General features: G+C 36.8%; 1 long non-coding RNA gene across 1 annotated transcript in view; it reads right to left on the bottom strand.

Moving 5' to 3' along the window:
• Positions 1-10068, bottom strand: part of LOC141390983 (uncharacterized) — a 139891-nt gene extending 129823 nt beyond the window's left edge. The window contains exons 1-2 of the long non-coding RNA XR_012409538.1: positions 10058-10068; positions 9915-10004 (exon numbers count right to left, since the gene is read on the bottom strand). This is a non-coding gene — a long non-coding RNA (uncharacterized lncRNA). The remainder of the gene's footprint in view (positions 1-9914; positions 10005-10057) is intronic.
• Between the last annotated feature and the right edge of the window lie 4831 nt (positions 10069-14899).

Below are 14899 nucleotides of genomic sequence, written 5' to 3'. Positions count from 1 at the left end.
ATATGAAAAAGGAGACTTCTTGATATCTTCCATTGGTAATAGAAGACCTCTTATTGTCTACTGTAAGCGTCAGTCAGACCTCTTGATGTCTTCCAAGGCTACGGACGTCCTCTTGAAGTCTTCGAAAAGCGAGAGAATACCTCTTGAGATCTTTTGTAGGCGATAGAAGACCTCTCAGAGTCCTCTATAGGCGATAGAAGATCTCTTGATGGACTTCTGTAGCCAATAGAAGACCTCTTGAGGTCTCTTATAGGTGACAAAAGATCTCTTGAAGTTTTCTATGGACGACAGAAACCGACTAAGGTTTTTTATAGGCGAATGAAGACCTCTTGAGGTCTTCAATAGGGGAGATAATACTTACTAAAGTCTCCTGGAAGCGACAAAAGACAGCTTGAGGTCTTCTACAGGCGACAGAAGTTCTATTGAAGCCTTATATAGACTTCTATAGGTGACAAAAAACCCCTTGAAGTCTTCTATGGGCAACAGAAGACCTTATGAGGTCTTCCATAGGCGAAAGAATACCTCTTACGTCTTCTATAGGCGACAGAAGACATCTTGACGTCTTCTATAGGCGACAGAAGACAATTTGACGTCTTCTATAATCAACAGAAGACAGTTTGAGATCTTCTACAGACAGAAGTCTTCTTGAGGTTTTCTGTACTCGACAGAAAACCTCTTTGGGTCTTCTATAACCAAAAGAAGACCGCTTTGCGTCTCTGACGGCGATAGAAGACACCTTTAACTTTTCTATACGCAATATAAGACCTCTTAAGATCTTCTTTTTGGGACAGAAGACGTCTTTAGGTGTTCCGTAGGCGGCAGAAGACCTTTTGGGACCTTCCATCAGCGAAATAAGACCTTTTGAGGTCTTTTGTAGGCGACAGAAGACATCTCAAGGTTTCCCTTAGGTAACAGAAGACTTAGTGAAGTATTTCATTGGTAACAGGAGACCTCTTAATGTCTACTGTAAGCGTCAGGGGACTTTTAAGGTCTTCTATAGGCGACACAAGACAGTTTGAAGTTCTCTATAGGCGACAGAAACCCTTTAGAGCTCTTCCAAAGGGGACAGAAGACCTCTTGAGATCTTCTACAGGCGACAGAAAACCTCTTGAAGTCTTATATAGGCTACAGACATCCTCTTGAGGTCTTCTGTAAACGACAGAAAACTCTTGATCTTGAGATCTTGAGGACTTCTGTAGTCTGCAGAAGATCTCCTGAGGTCTCCTATAGGTGACAAAAGACCTCTTGAAGTCTTCTGTGGTCGACAGAAGACCTATTAAGGTTTTCTATAGGCGACTGAAGACCTCTTGAGGTCTTCAATAGGCGAGGGAATACTTACTCCTGAAGGCGACAGAAGACAGCTTGAGGTATTCTACAGACGACAGAAGATCTCTTGAAGTCTTCTGTAATCTACAGAAGATAATCTACAGTAGGCAACAGAAGAATTCTTGAGGTCTTTTGTGAGGTCTTCTATAGACATCTTAAGGAGTTTTATAGGCCTCTTGTAGCCTCCTATACATCTAATAGAAGACACTTTAAGGACTTCTATGGACAGAAGCAAACATCTCAATGTCTTTTTTAGGCGACAGAAGTTATTCTTGAATTTATTCTGACGCCTAGAAAAGGTTGCGTAAAATCTGTTCATTCATTTCTTACTCATGGGCTGATCATTGTTTCAATAGTCAGTTGTTTCGCACTGACGACTACGTCACGTGAAGACCCACAGAAAAAATATGAATCTCCAATCAGCATTGTCCGACGCAACCAGTGATGTGAGCTTGCGATCATTGGTTATGGGCGACATATACAACTCCTGCCGCAACAAAGACAACCTCCAACTGAAATCCATCTTTGCAATGACAACGTGAATATTTGACTTCCCTGTGTGTTTGATGATACTATGTAATGTTACATTCTAAAGATTGTGTTCAATTCTATTTCTGCTAACAGTGACTTCAAGAAATTGCCCAAAAAACATAAATAAAAACTTTAAAATCATTTTTGGCGTGATTTTTTATCGAATCAACTTATATTTAAGGTATCATCGAATATTAAATAAAAACTCATCGAAATATGATACAGGGATATGGGGTTGTAAAAAAGTCATCACCTTAGTATATGCCTTCGCTAGAGTAAATTCTGATGATATAAAAATGCTTGTTATTTTTGGGACAGTCTACTGTATACACATACACATGTATTGGAAACTTAAACAAATTTCTAGTTAGAAATCCAAATAATGTGAAGACATCTGAAACCTTTGAGATTGTTTTAGTTTTCTTTTGGAACAGAAGAGTTTCCAAAGTTTCAATTCATATTCCAGGAAAGTGTTTCGCATAATTGTTATCCCCTAGACGGCAAATATTACGGTTCTTAGTAAAACAACAAAGCCTCATTATTAGTTGCAGTTTAACTTAATAAAGTTTATCCCTCAGCATGTAAATGTGTTTACTTTGAGAAAAGTTTGCGGAAAACATAGAAGGCTGGTGTTGCAGGTCTTTGAGTGGTTGACCGTTTTGCTTTCGTTTCATTTTTGACATTTGTTGTTGTACATAAGTGTAAAGATTACAAAATTCCAAAGTTTTCTCTAAAGTGAGAATAGCAAGAAATAACAACAAATACCATCAGACTATAGATATCTTTATCAAATGTCTTAATACCGACTAGAATAATAAAAATTACAGAAGGCGAGTAAAACATGAAAGGTTTGAACAGATTTAGCATCGAGTTAAAAAAAGTTTTTTATTTAAAGTACCTCATTATGCGCTAAATTGCTTTTATTAAGAATTCATATTCGGAAATGAAATAAAGGGATGGGGTATATGTACAGTCGACAACAAAGGATTTGGCTGGCTACAAACATTCGACATTCATTATTTATTAAAAGAGTTTTCTCTTTATTTAAGTTGACAAGAAGAGTATGTGGAAATCTTTCTGATATAAGGTTCCAAAAATTGGGTGACATTTTAATAATTTTAATTTAATAATACAAGCAAAAATATATTGATGGGAATTTCAGTATAATTTAAAAAGACGTAAAAAGCGTTAAGTTCTACTTGCCCTAACCTTTTATCTCATCCGCCATGACAAATTCTGAGCTTATATGATATAATTAATTTTCTTTCTGCTACGAAAGTTCCAATGCCCACAATTTTAGGTGGAGTTTTTTTTTTACCACAGAACCCCAAATACCTAATTTTACCTAATTCGGTAAGCTAAATACTTCAAAATATGTACTTGAATTCGGGCGTTAATGTTATATGGGGGCTACAACATGACGTTGGCCTATGTACACAATTATTACTGGAGACGTTTTTTACAACTGGCACCATAAAGCCAAGGGACACCAATCTTGTCCGAAAATATAAATAAAAACTAAAAAAATATTAGCATATCTTAACTATAAGTTTTGATATACATATAAATGGTTATAATTTTGTTTTTAAAATATTATTTTTGAAAATTAATTAAATTAATCGAGCTAACATGACCTAAGGGGTTTTGAAAAGGAAATTCTAGCGAAGACCCACACACCCAACCAATATGCTACGATCGTTTCGATGGTGGTTTAATTCAGCTCATCAGGCATATCGGATGTGAATGGTTAGAAGATAAATGTTGAGTTCGAAAACTTCTATTTATACAAACAACTAGCTGACCCGTTCCCTCTAGAAGCTTCATAATATAAATCAATGTTTTGACATAAATTCCATGTAATGGTATCCCCCAAATTTAAGATATAAAATCTCTTTTATTATACCCTTCATCATAAATTGACAGTTTAAAGCACTTTGTGACCCACATATAATGATCGGTGCACGTCAATTAACATTGCTATATATTGGATTGTTGGTCTCGGTTGGGGTCGTAATTATTACTGCAGAGAATTGTCAGTATAGGTCCACGTTTTCATATAGCTCCCATAGAACGGTACCGGCTGATTTTCGCTATTTTTGAGGATTTAACATCATTAACACACCGAAATGGCTAAAATTTGGTTTTAATGTAATTTAAAGAGGAGAGCATAAATATTCGTATCGACCGAAAGACACGCCTTTTTATTTGCGCTCGGTATGCAACCATTATAGGTTCACGTTTTGATATAGCTCCCATAAAGCAGTACCTCCCGATTTTCGATAGTTCGGAGATATAGTCACTTTTGGGGTACGTAAACCGTCTTGCAGAGAAATTTCAGTATACGTCCTCGTTTTGATATAGCTCCCATAGAAGGGTGGCGCCTGATTTTCGTTATTTTTGATGGATTTAATCTCTGGATAGTGACATCTCAAGTTATCGGGATTTTACTGTATTCCAAAATGTGGAGTTGATCGCGCTATCCCACTTATTGTTTAGTGTTCAGCGTTTATAGCATTTTTTAGGCACGCAAAATTATGTATATTATCTGAAATAATAAATGTTTGAACATTTTGTGATGACCGCGATATTTCACTTCCGCGAAGACCATTCAGGGTCAAGACGGTAATTACATTAGTATTGAAAACAATCTGTAAACAATACGTTCAAAAATATCATGGACTTTAAAAAAATTGAAGGAGAATCTCCGGAGAATCTCCTATCCCACTTGTTCAAGCTACTGTTCATATCATTTTTGTGTCACGCTTTCTAAAATTATTTATATTAATTGAAATAATAAATTTTTGAAAACTTTGTGATGACCGCGATCATTCAGGGAAAACAATCTGTAAACAATACGTTCAAAAATATCAAAGATTTCTGATTTTCTTAAAAACATTGTGGGGAGGACCACCGGTAACTATTCTTAGCAGTAAAAAACAGCTTACGACCGTTCTAATTAACTGAAATAATACATTTTTGACAATTTTGGGATGAACGCGATATTTCACTTCCGCAACGACCATTCAGGGTCAAGGCAGTAATTACCATAGCAATGCAAACAATTTGTAAACAATATATTAAAAAGTATCTTGAATTTCGCGGTTTTCTCAAACAATTTGATATGATAGATTGACAGTGGCTTAGAACGCTAAGACCTCGACAACATTGTCGGTATGTTCGAGAGGACCCAGGTTCAAAACTCAGCCGGGGCAGCCGGGCTCTGCTGTGAGTTTTTATTTATTGTTGTCTTATTAGGACGAAGGTCATAATTTATGAAAGGTTTTAAATTATTGAATTAATCGAGGTAACATGACTTAAGGAGTTTTGTATTGAAAGCATTCGTATTTCAGCTTCGTCATCGATATGGGACATTCACCAACGGAGTCTAAAACTATAATTTACCATACTTCTTCGTAAAATATCGATATTATGCAGAAAAGGAACATGTTTTCTTTCTTTTCTATTGATTAATCAAAAATGATTCTAAAATTCACAACAGGAAGCCGATTCTAGCATTTAATTGACGTTTTTTACTTTAACTTATAGTGTGGTACATCTATAGCATAAGGAATTTAAGTTAAACCTGAAAAATTTCTCATATTAACCCAACACACCACATTACACTGTGATACAAAAATGGACAAACATTTTTGCAGGATTTCTGATGCACAAATTCGGTTTTGTGGGAGTCCATATAAGACGAAAATACCTTTGGTTTCTTTGGGTCACTTCGGGTTTTGATTTTATAACGACACCTAACAGTACAATTATTTACTGTTAGCAATTAGGAAATTTAGTTGGCTTTCCAAAATGGGAAAAACCAACGAAATCGGTTGAAAAATGAATGCGTTATGGAATTTTTCGTGTTTCAACTTTTTGGTTTTTTATACCCTCCACCATAGTATGGAGGGTATATTAAGTTTGTTTTTCCGTTTGTAACGCATTGAAATACTCATTTGCGACCCTATAAAGTATATATATTCTTGATCAGGGTACAATTCTGAGTCGATCTGTGCACGTCCGTCCGTTAGTTATATTTTCAGACCGATTTAGCTACAAATTGACATTTAGGGTTCTTACATGTCAATAAACTTATATAACAAAACTTGTGGACATAGGTCCACGTTTTGGTATAGCCCCCATATAACGGTACCCCCGATTTATGGCATTTTGACGTTTTTAGTTACATTTTCAGACCGATGTAGCTATAAATTGACATTTAGGGTTCTTAGTGTCCAAACAGTTATATTCGAAAAAATTATGAACGTAGGTCCATGTTTTGGTATAGCCCCCATATAACGTTACCTCCTGATTTTCGGTATTTTGAGATTTTTACCTACAAGTTTTAACCGAATTAGCTGTAATTTGAACATTTGACATTTGAAGTTCTTAGTGGTCACCACACCTCTCCTCCAAAATTGTCTGAAATTTTGGGAAAATGTGTCTTTTGTTTGCAGGTAGGTCAAGTTCCATGATGGGCTATATCGGTCCACGTTTTGGTATAGCCCCCATATAACGGTACCCCAGATTTACGGTATTTTGACGTTTTTAGCTACATTTTCAGACCGATGTAGCTATAATTTGACATTTAGGGTTCTTAAATGTCAATAAACTTATATAACAAAACTTGTGGACATAGGTCCACGTTTTGGTATAGCCCCCATATAACGGTACCCCCGATTTATGGCTTTTTGACGTTTTTAGTTACATTTTCAGACCGATTTAGCTATAAATTGGCATTTAGGGTTATTAAATGTCAATAAACTTATGTAACTAGTGGACATAGGTCCATGTTTTGGAATAGCCCCCATATAACGTTACCGCCCAATTTCAGGTATTTTGACGTTTAAATTCACATTTCTAGACCGAATTAGCTATAATTTGATATTTAGGGTTCGTAGTGACCAAAAAACTTATATTCGAAATAATTATGAACGTAGGTCCATGTTTTGGTATAGCCCCATATAACGGTACCTCGGTATAACGGATTTACGGTATTTTGAGAATTTTACCTACACGCAAAAAAAAATCGGCCTCTCTAACATATGTCCCAAACATATTTTGCAGTAAACATATATATGTTTGCAACAGTCCCAAACATAATATATGTTTGGGTCTGCAAACAAATATATGTTTGGGTGGAAACAAATATATGTTTGGGTGCAAACATATATATGTTTGGGTGCAAACATATATATGTTTGGGTGCAAAGATATTTATGTTTGGGTGCAAAGATATATATGTTTGGGTACAAACAAAGATATGTTTGGGTGGAAACAATTTTATGTTTGGGTGCAAACAAAGATATGTTTGTGTGGAAACAATTTTATGTTTGGGTGCAAAAAAATACAAACCCAAAAGGCACAAAAAAAAACAAACACATGCACCAGTGGGCGCTTACTGAGAGCAAGGGAGCGTAAAATTCAATGTAAAACACTTTAAAATGTGTGCTCACTTGCTCTCAGTAAGAGCTCACTGTCTATTTCTATAGTATACACACAAATGTAGTGGTTTTTTATTAAAGGGCAAAAGAACAATAAACACATAGGTACATACAAAATTCCAAAGAAATACACACACTTTAATAAAAGAAAAACTGATTGAAATAATTTGTAAATAGTCACACTTTTAACAAGTAAGAACGGCGTTAAGTTCGGCCGGGCCGAACTTGTTATACCCTCCACCACAAGTTGTATTGAAGATCAAAGAAGTCTAAATACCAAATTTCCTATATTTCGGTAAGAGAATGTGGCTAAAACTTAAAAAATACCGAAAATCAAGAAGTACGCTTTTATGGGGATATAGAAAGACGTGGACCTATACTGTTAAAACTCTTCTGGAATATTTTATAACTCTTGGAAGACGAAATAACGAATTTCAGCCAATTCGGTTGGATATTGACGTCGCAATATTCAGTATTACGAAAATCGGGAGGTACCGTTCTATTGGGGCTATATCGAAACGTGGACCTATACCGACGAATTCTAGTCAGATTTGGGGAAAAATGAAAGCGTGGACCTGTACAGACATATTTCAGGCGAACAGTTTTATATCACATTGAAGACTAAATACCAAATTTCAGCCATTTTGGTGGAATATTGAAGACACAACCTTCAAAATACGAAAAATCGGGAGGTACCTCTCCATGGGGGCTATATGAAGGCGTGGATCTATACCGACAAATTTAGAGGGGAAGTTTGAGTACCCCAACGAAGTCTAAATACCAAATTTCACCATTTCGGTGGAATATTGAGGCCACAACGTTCAAAATACCGAAAATCGGGAGGTACCGTTCTATGAAGGCATGGACCGATACCGACAAAGTTCTGGGGGAACATTTTATACCACCAACGTAGACTAAGTACCAAATTTCAGCCATTTCGGTGTGATAATGAACCTAAAACCTTCAAAATACCGAAAATCGGGAGGTACCGTTCTATGGGGGCTATATGAAGGAGTGGACCGATACCGACAAAATTCTGGGAGAAAGTTTTATACCCCTAAAGAAGACCACGTACCAAATTTCAGCCAGTTTGGTAGGATAATGAAGCTAAAACTTTAAAAATACCGAAAATCAAGAAGTACGCTTCTATGGGGATATACATATGTAGGAAGACGTGGACCTATACTGATAAAACTCTTCTGGAATATTTTATAACTCTTGGAAGACGAAATAACAAATTTCAGCCATTTCGGTTGGATATTGACGTCACAATCTTCAGTATTACGAAAATCGGGAGGTACCGTTCTATGGGGGCTGTATCGAAACGTGGACCTATACCGACGAACTTTAGTCAGAAATGGGGCAATATGAAAGCGTGGACCTGTACAGACATATTTCTGGCGAACAGTTTTATATCACATTGAAGACTAAATACAAATTGCAGCCATTTTGGTGGAATATTGAAGACACAACCTTCAAAATACGAAAAATCGGGAGGTACCTTTCCATGGGGGCTATATGAAGGCGTGGACCTATACCGACAAATTTAAAGGAGAAGTTTGAGTACCACCTAAGAAGTCTAAATACCAAATTTCACCATTTCGGTGGAATATTGAGGCCACAACGTTCAAAATACCGAAAATCGGGAGGTACCGTTCTATGGGGGCTATATGAAGGCATGGACCTATACCGACAAAGTTCTGGGGGAAAGTTTTATACCAACAACGTAGACTAAGTACCAAATTTCAGCCATTTCGGTGTGATAATGAATCTAAAACCTTCAAAATACCGAAAATCGGGAGGTACCGTTCTATGGGGGCTATATGAAGGTGTGGACCGATACCGACAAAATTCTGGAGGAAAGTTTTATACTCCTATAGACGACTACGTACCAAATTTCAGCCATTTTGGTAGGATAATGAAGCTAAAACCTTCAAAATACCGAAAATCGGGAGGTACCGTTCTATGGGGGCTATATGAAGGTGTGGACCGATACCGACAAAATTCTGGGGGAAAGTTTTGTACCCCTAAAGATGACTACGTACCGAATTTCAGCCATTTTGGTAGTATAATTGAGCTAAAACCTTAAAAATACCGAAAATCGGGAGGTACCGTTCTATGGGGGCTATATCAAAACGTGGACCGATATATCCCATTTTCAATACCAACCATCCTGCAAGTAATAAAAACTTCTTTACCAAATTTTGACTGTCTATCTTTAAAATTACGAGCTGTATCTTGATTTCAACAGACAGACAGACGGACGGACTGACGGACGGACGGACGGACGGACAGACGGACATGGTCAAATCGACATAGAATTTTATGCTGATCAATAATATATATACTTTATAGGGTCTCCGACGAATATTTCGATGTGTTACAAACGGAATGACAAATTTAATTATACCCTCCATATGGTGGAGGGTATAAAAAGGAAAAATATATAGAAACGTAGTTGAACGCTTCTCTTTAGTTGTGAAATAAAACAAATTGTCCTCATAGTTGAAATCATCAGCGGGGAATCGGCATCTAGAATCAAATGATTATGTAATGTAATAAATAAATATGGATATGCCATATTTCAAATATACATAAGTATGTATGCAATTACCAATATTAAATGCGATGTCTTCCTTGTCCAATAAAATAATTCCATTCAACTTTTCGATTCAATTATAAAATGTATTGGACATTTAATTTACTAAAAAGCACAATTTCTTTAAGAAAAGACAAAACACTGATTTATTCACTCACTTTACCGTCTTGACTCTACAAAGGCAACTAAAACACTGAGGAAAGAAAAAAATATAATTCATATCATTTCTTCTTTTCTTCTTCGTTGGGTAACAACAACAAAACAAGAAACACACGAGTTTGACGCATACATGCCACCAAAGCCCCCTTCTTCGCTTCTACGTCTTCTATTATACAATACACACAACTGTTTATTCTAAAGCAACATTCCACAGCCGCGAGAGCACTGTTATTACTCTCGTTGACAAACATCCTCTCTCCACCCATGAAAAAAATGTTCTAACATAAAAAAGTAAACAAGTGAGCAAAGGCTATAGTCGGGCCGGGGCCGACCATGTGATACCCTACACCACTACCCCTGTACATTTCTTTTAGGGAATATAATCCGACTACCACCAAACATAATATGCCTCTTTCTCTCTGGGACCCCCCATAAGCAACCAAAATTTCGTGACCATCCGATCAAAATTACGACCTGTAGCTTGATTGCAACAAATGGAAGAATTGGATGCATTACCGACTATTGTGGTATCTCTCTTGTTTGACCACCTTCGCCAATCTGCTTTACACCAATGTAAAGGAAGCCGATATATTCACAAAGAATAAAACTTTGAATTTGTCTCCAAATAAGTTTTTCCCCATTCCGACCCCTAAAAATTATCAGACTATCGCCTAAATCAATAGGTTTCTCCATATGTGGGGCCCCCATCTACCCCCAAAAATTTTGTCACCATCCGATCAAAATTCCAACTTCTAGCGTGATTACAAAAAATGGAAAAATTGGGTACATTACTGAATTTTGCAATATCTCGGTTTGCTCACTTACGCCAACATACTTTTCATCAATATAAACGAGATATTTTCTTCTTCCATTGACGGGTATTCCTTTTGGAATACTCCAACCAGAAGCGGAGATATTCGCATAAGAAAAAAAACGTTGACTTTTCTCCACATAAGCTTTTCGCTTAATCCGATTCCTGAATATTATCCGACCATCACCAAACTAAATAGGCTTCTTCCTCTGTGGGACCCGCATCAACTCCCAAAAAATTCGTGACGATCCGATCAAAATTGCGATCTGTAGCGTGATTACAAAAAAATCGGAAAATGGGATGCATTGCGATAGCTCTGTTGTTTGAGCAGCTACGACAACCTACTTTACATCGTTGTAAAGGTGATATTTTCTACTTTCCTTGCCTTTTAAAGAAACAAAGATATTGGCTTTGAAATAAAACGTAGACCTTTTCTCCAAATAAGTGTTTGCCCATTCCGACCCCTAAATATTATCCGACCACCACCAAAATCAATAGGCTTCTTCGTCTGTGAGACCCCCATTAACCCTCAAATTTTCGTGACGATCCGATCAAAATTGCGACCTGTGGCGTGATTTCCAAAAAAATAGAAAAATGGGATGTATTACCGACTATTGCGATATCTCCGTTATTTGGCTACCTACGCCGACCTAGTTTGCATTATTGTAAAGACGGGATCTTCTACTTTCATAGTCAGGCTCTGCTTTTGGAAAGCTTTCAACCAAAGCTGTGATATTCGACAAAATAATTAAAATCGCAAAAATGAAAATTGGGGTTTTATTTGCTACTATTGTGATATCTTCGTTGTTTGATCACCTACGAGCACCTACTTTACATCATTAGAAAGGTGATATTTTCTACTATCATTGTCAGGTTTTGCTTTTGGCATACCCCATATAGAAGCTGAGATATTCGCTTTGGAAAAAAACGTTGTCTTTTTATCCACCTAAGTTTTTTGCCCTTTCCGACCCCTAAATATTATCCGACCATCACCAAAATCAATAGGCTTCTTCGCCTCCGGGACCCCCATCAGCGTCTAAAATTTCGTGACGATCCGATCAAAATTGCGACCTGTAGCGTGATTACAAGGTTTAGATGGACAGACGGACAGACGGACGGACGGACGGACTGACGGACGGACACACATAGCCAGATCGACTCAGCTCGTCGAGACATTCATTTTGGTATATATAAGTATGGGTCTACGACCATTATTTCGATGCGTTACAAACTTTTTGGCCAAAACCAACTTATAATACCCTCCCCACATAGTGGTGTAGGGTATAAAAAGCATTAAGTTCGGCCGGGCCGAACTTTTCATACCCTCCACCATAAAATATTCATTCCTGTCCCCAACTTTAAGTGAGTACGTTAAAATGTCAGATAATGTACATAAAATGCTTCATTCGGGAGGCCCTTTTTTATGGTGCCTATATCTAACTGTTGACAATTTTTGGTGGGCTAGAAATTGGGAGGTACTGTTATATAGGGGTTATAATAAAACATGGGCCTATGTTGACAGTTTTTGATGGGATCCTTTAATGTCAAATAACTCCTAATTCGGTTAAAAAATTTAGCTAGAATCCTCAAAATATCGAAAATCGGTACATAACGTGGGAACTTCAAATGTCATTAACAGCTAGTTCGGAGGTATCTGGGCTATACGAAAATATAAACTTAAATGAACAATTTTTGTTGCAGAATTTTTGTTGACTTTTAAATTTCAAATTACAGAAAGTTCGTCCAAAAAATAAATCTAAGGTACGGAAAATCGGGAGGTTTGTTTTGGGGCTATACAAAAACATGGACCTACGTTCGGTTAAACATTTTAAGTAAAATCCTCAAAGTACCGAAAATCGGGAAGTATCGTTATATTGGGGCTATGTTGAAAATTGTTGATGCAGATGTGTGGTGACCACTACAACCTTCAAATGTCAAATTACAGTTAGTTCTGTTAAAAATTGTAGCTAAAATTGCCAAATTACTGAAAATTGGGAGGTACCGTTACATGGGAGCTATATCCGAACATGGACCTATGTTGACAATTTTTGATGGAGAGGTGTTGTGACCACTAAGAATTTCAAATGTCAAATTACTGCTAGTTCGGTTTAATATTGTAGCTAAAATCATCAAATTACTGAAAATCGGGAGGTACCGTTATATGGGGGCTTTCTTGACAATTTTTGGTGGAGAGGTGTGGTGACCACTAAGAATTTCAAATGTCAAATGTTCAAATTACAGATAATTCGGTTAAAACTTGTTGGTAAAATTCTCAAAATACCTGAAATCGGGCGGTAACGTTATATGGGGGCTATTCCAAAACATGGACTTATGTCCACTAGTTATATAAGTTTATTGACATTTAAGAACCCTAAATGTCAATTGATAGCTAAATCGGTCTGAAAATGCAGATAAAAACGTCAAAATGACGTAAATCGGGGGTACTGTTTTATGGGGGCTATACCAAATCGTGGACCTAGGTCCCCAACTTTTGTTATATAAGTTTAGATACACTTAAGAACCCTAAATGTCAAATTATAGCTATATCGGTCTGAAAATGTAGCTAAAAACGTCAAAATACCGTAAATCGGGGGGTACCGTTATATGGGGGCTATACCAAAACGTGGACCTATGCCCACAAGTTTTGTCACATAAGTTTATTGACATTTAAGAACTTCAAATGTCAAATTATAGCTTCATCGGTCTGAAAATGTAGCTAAAAACGTCAAAATACCGTAAATCGGGGGGTACTGTTATATGGGGGCTATACCAAAACGTGGACCTATGTCCACAACTTTTGTTATATATGTTTATTGCTACTTAAGAACCCTAAATGTCAAATTATAGCTAAATCGGTCTAAAAATGTAGCTAAAAACGTCAAAATACCGCAAATCGGGGGGTACCGTTATATGGGGGCTATACCAAAACGTAGACCTATGTCCACAAGTTTTGTTATATATGTTTATTAACACTTAAGAACCCTAAATGTCAAATTATAGCTAAATCGGTCTGAAAATGTAGCTAAAACCGTCAAAATACCGTAAATCGGGGGTACCGTTTTATGGGGGCTATACCAAAACGTGGACCTATGTCCACAACTTTTGTTATATAAGTTTATTGACATTTAAGAACACTAAATGTCAAATTATAGCTACATCGGTCTGAAAATGTAACTAAAAACGTCAAAATACCGGGAATCGGGGGGTACCGTTATATGGGGGCTATACCAAAACGTGGACCTATGTCCACAAGTTTTGTTATATATGTTTACTGACACTTAAGAACCCTAAATGTCAAATTATAGCCAAATCGGTCTGAAAATGTAGCTAAAAACGTCAAAATACCGTAAATCGGAGGGTACCGTTATATGGGGGCTATACCAAAACGTGGACCGATATAGCCCATCATCGAACTTGACCTGCCTGCAAACAAAAGACGCATTTTCCCAAAATTTCAGCGTCCTATCTCCATTTTTGTGGATGCTAGAGTGATTACCACAGACGGACGGACGGACGGACGGACGTGCTCAGATCGACTTAGAATTTTTCCCTGATCAAGAATATATATACTTTATAGGGTCGCAAATGAGTATTTCAATGCGTTACAAACGGAAAAACAAACTTAATACACCCTCCATACTATGGTGGAGGGTATAAAAATACGTTTTACCCAAACATATCAAATTGAGATATGTTACAAAATGTTGCAAACATATATTTGTTTGGACCCAAACATATTATGTTTGGATCCAAACATATATTTGTTTGCAACCGGTCCCAAACATATATTTGTTTGGATCCAAACATATTTCTAACACAAATTTTTCTGCGTGTACAAGTTTTAACCGAAGTATCTGTAATTTGAACATTTGACATTTGAAATTCTTAGTGGTCACCACACCTCTCCACCAAAAATTGTCAAGAAAGGTCGATGTATTGATAAAGCCCCCATATAAAGGTACCTCCCGATTTTCAGTAATTTGATGATTTTAGCTACAATATTAAACCGAACTAGCAGTAATTTGACATT

Source organism: Musca autumnalis, unplaced genomic scaffold, assembly GCF_047663935.1.
Source record: "Musca autumnalis isolate F117 unplaced genomic scaffold, ASM4766393v1 scaffold_1, whole genome shotgun sequence".
NCBI lineage: Eukaryota > Metazoa > Arthropoda > Insecta > Diptera > Muscidae > Musca > Musca autumnalis.
The sequence above is the reverse complement of the archived record's forward strand: the minus strand, read 5'-3'. Positions and strand labels throughout refer to the sequence as shown.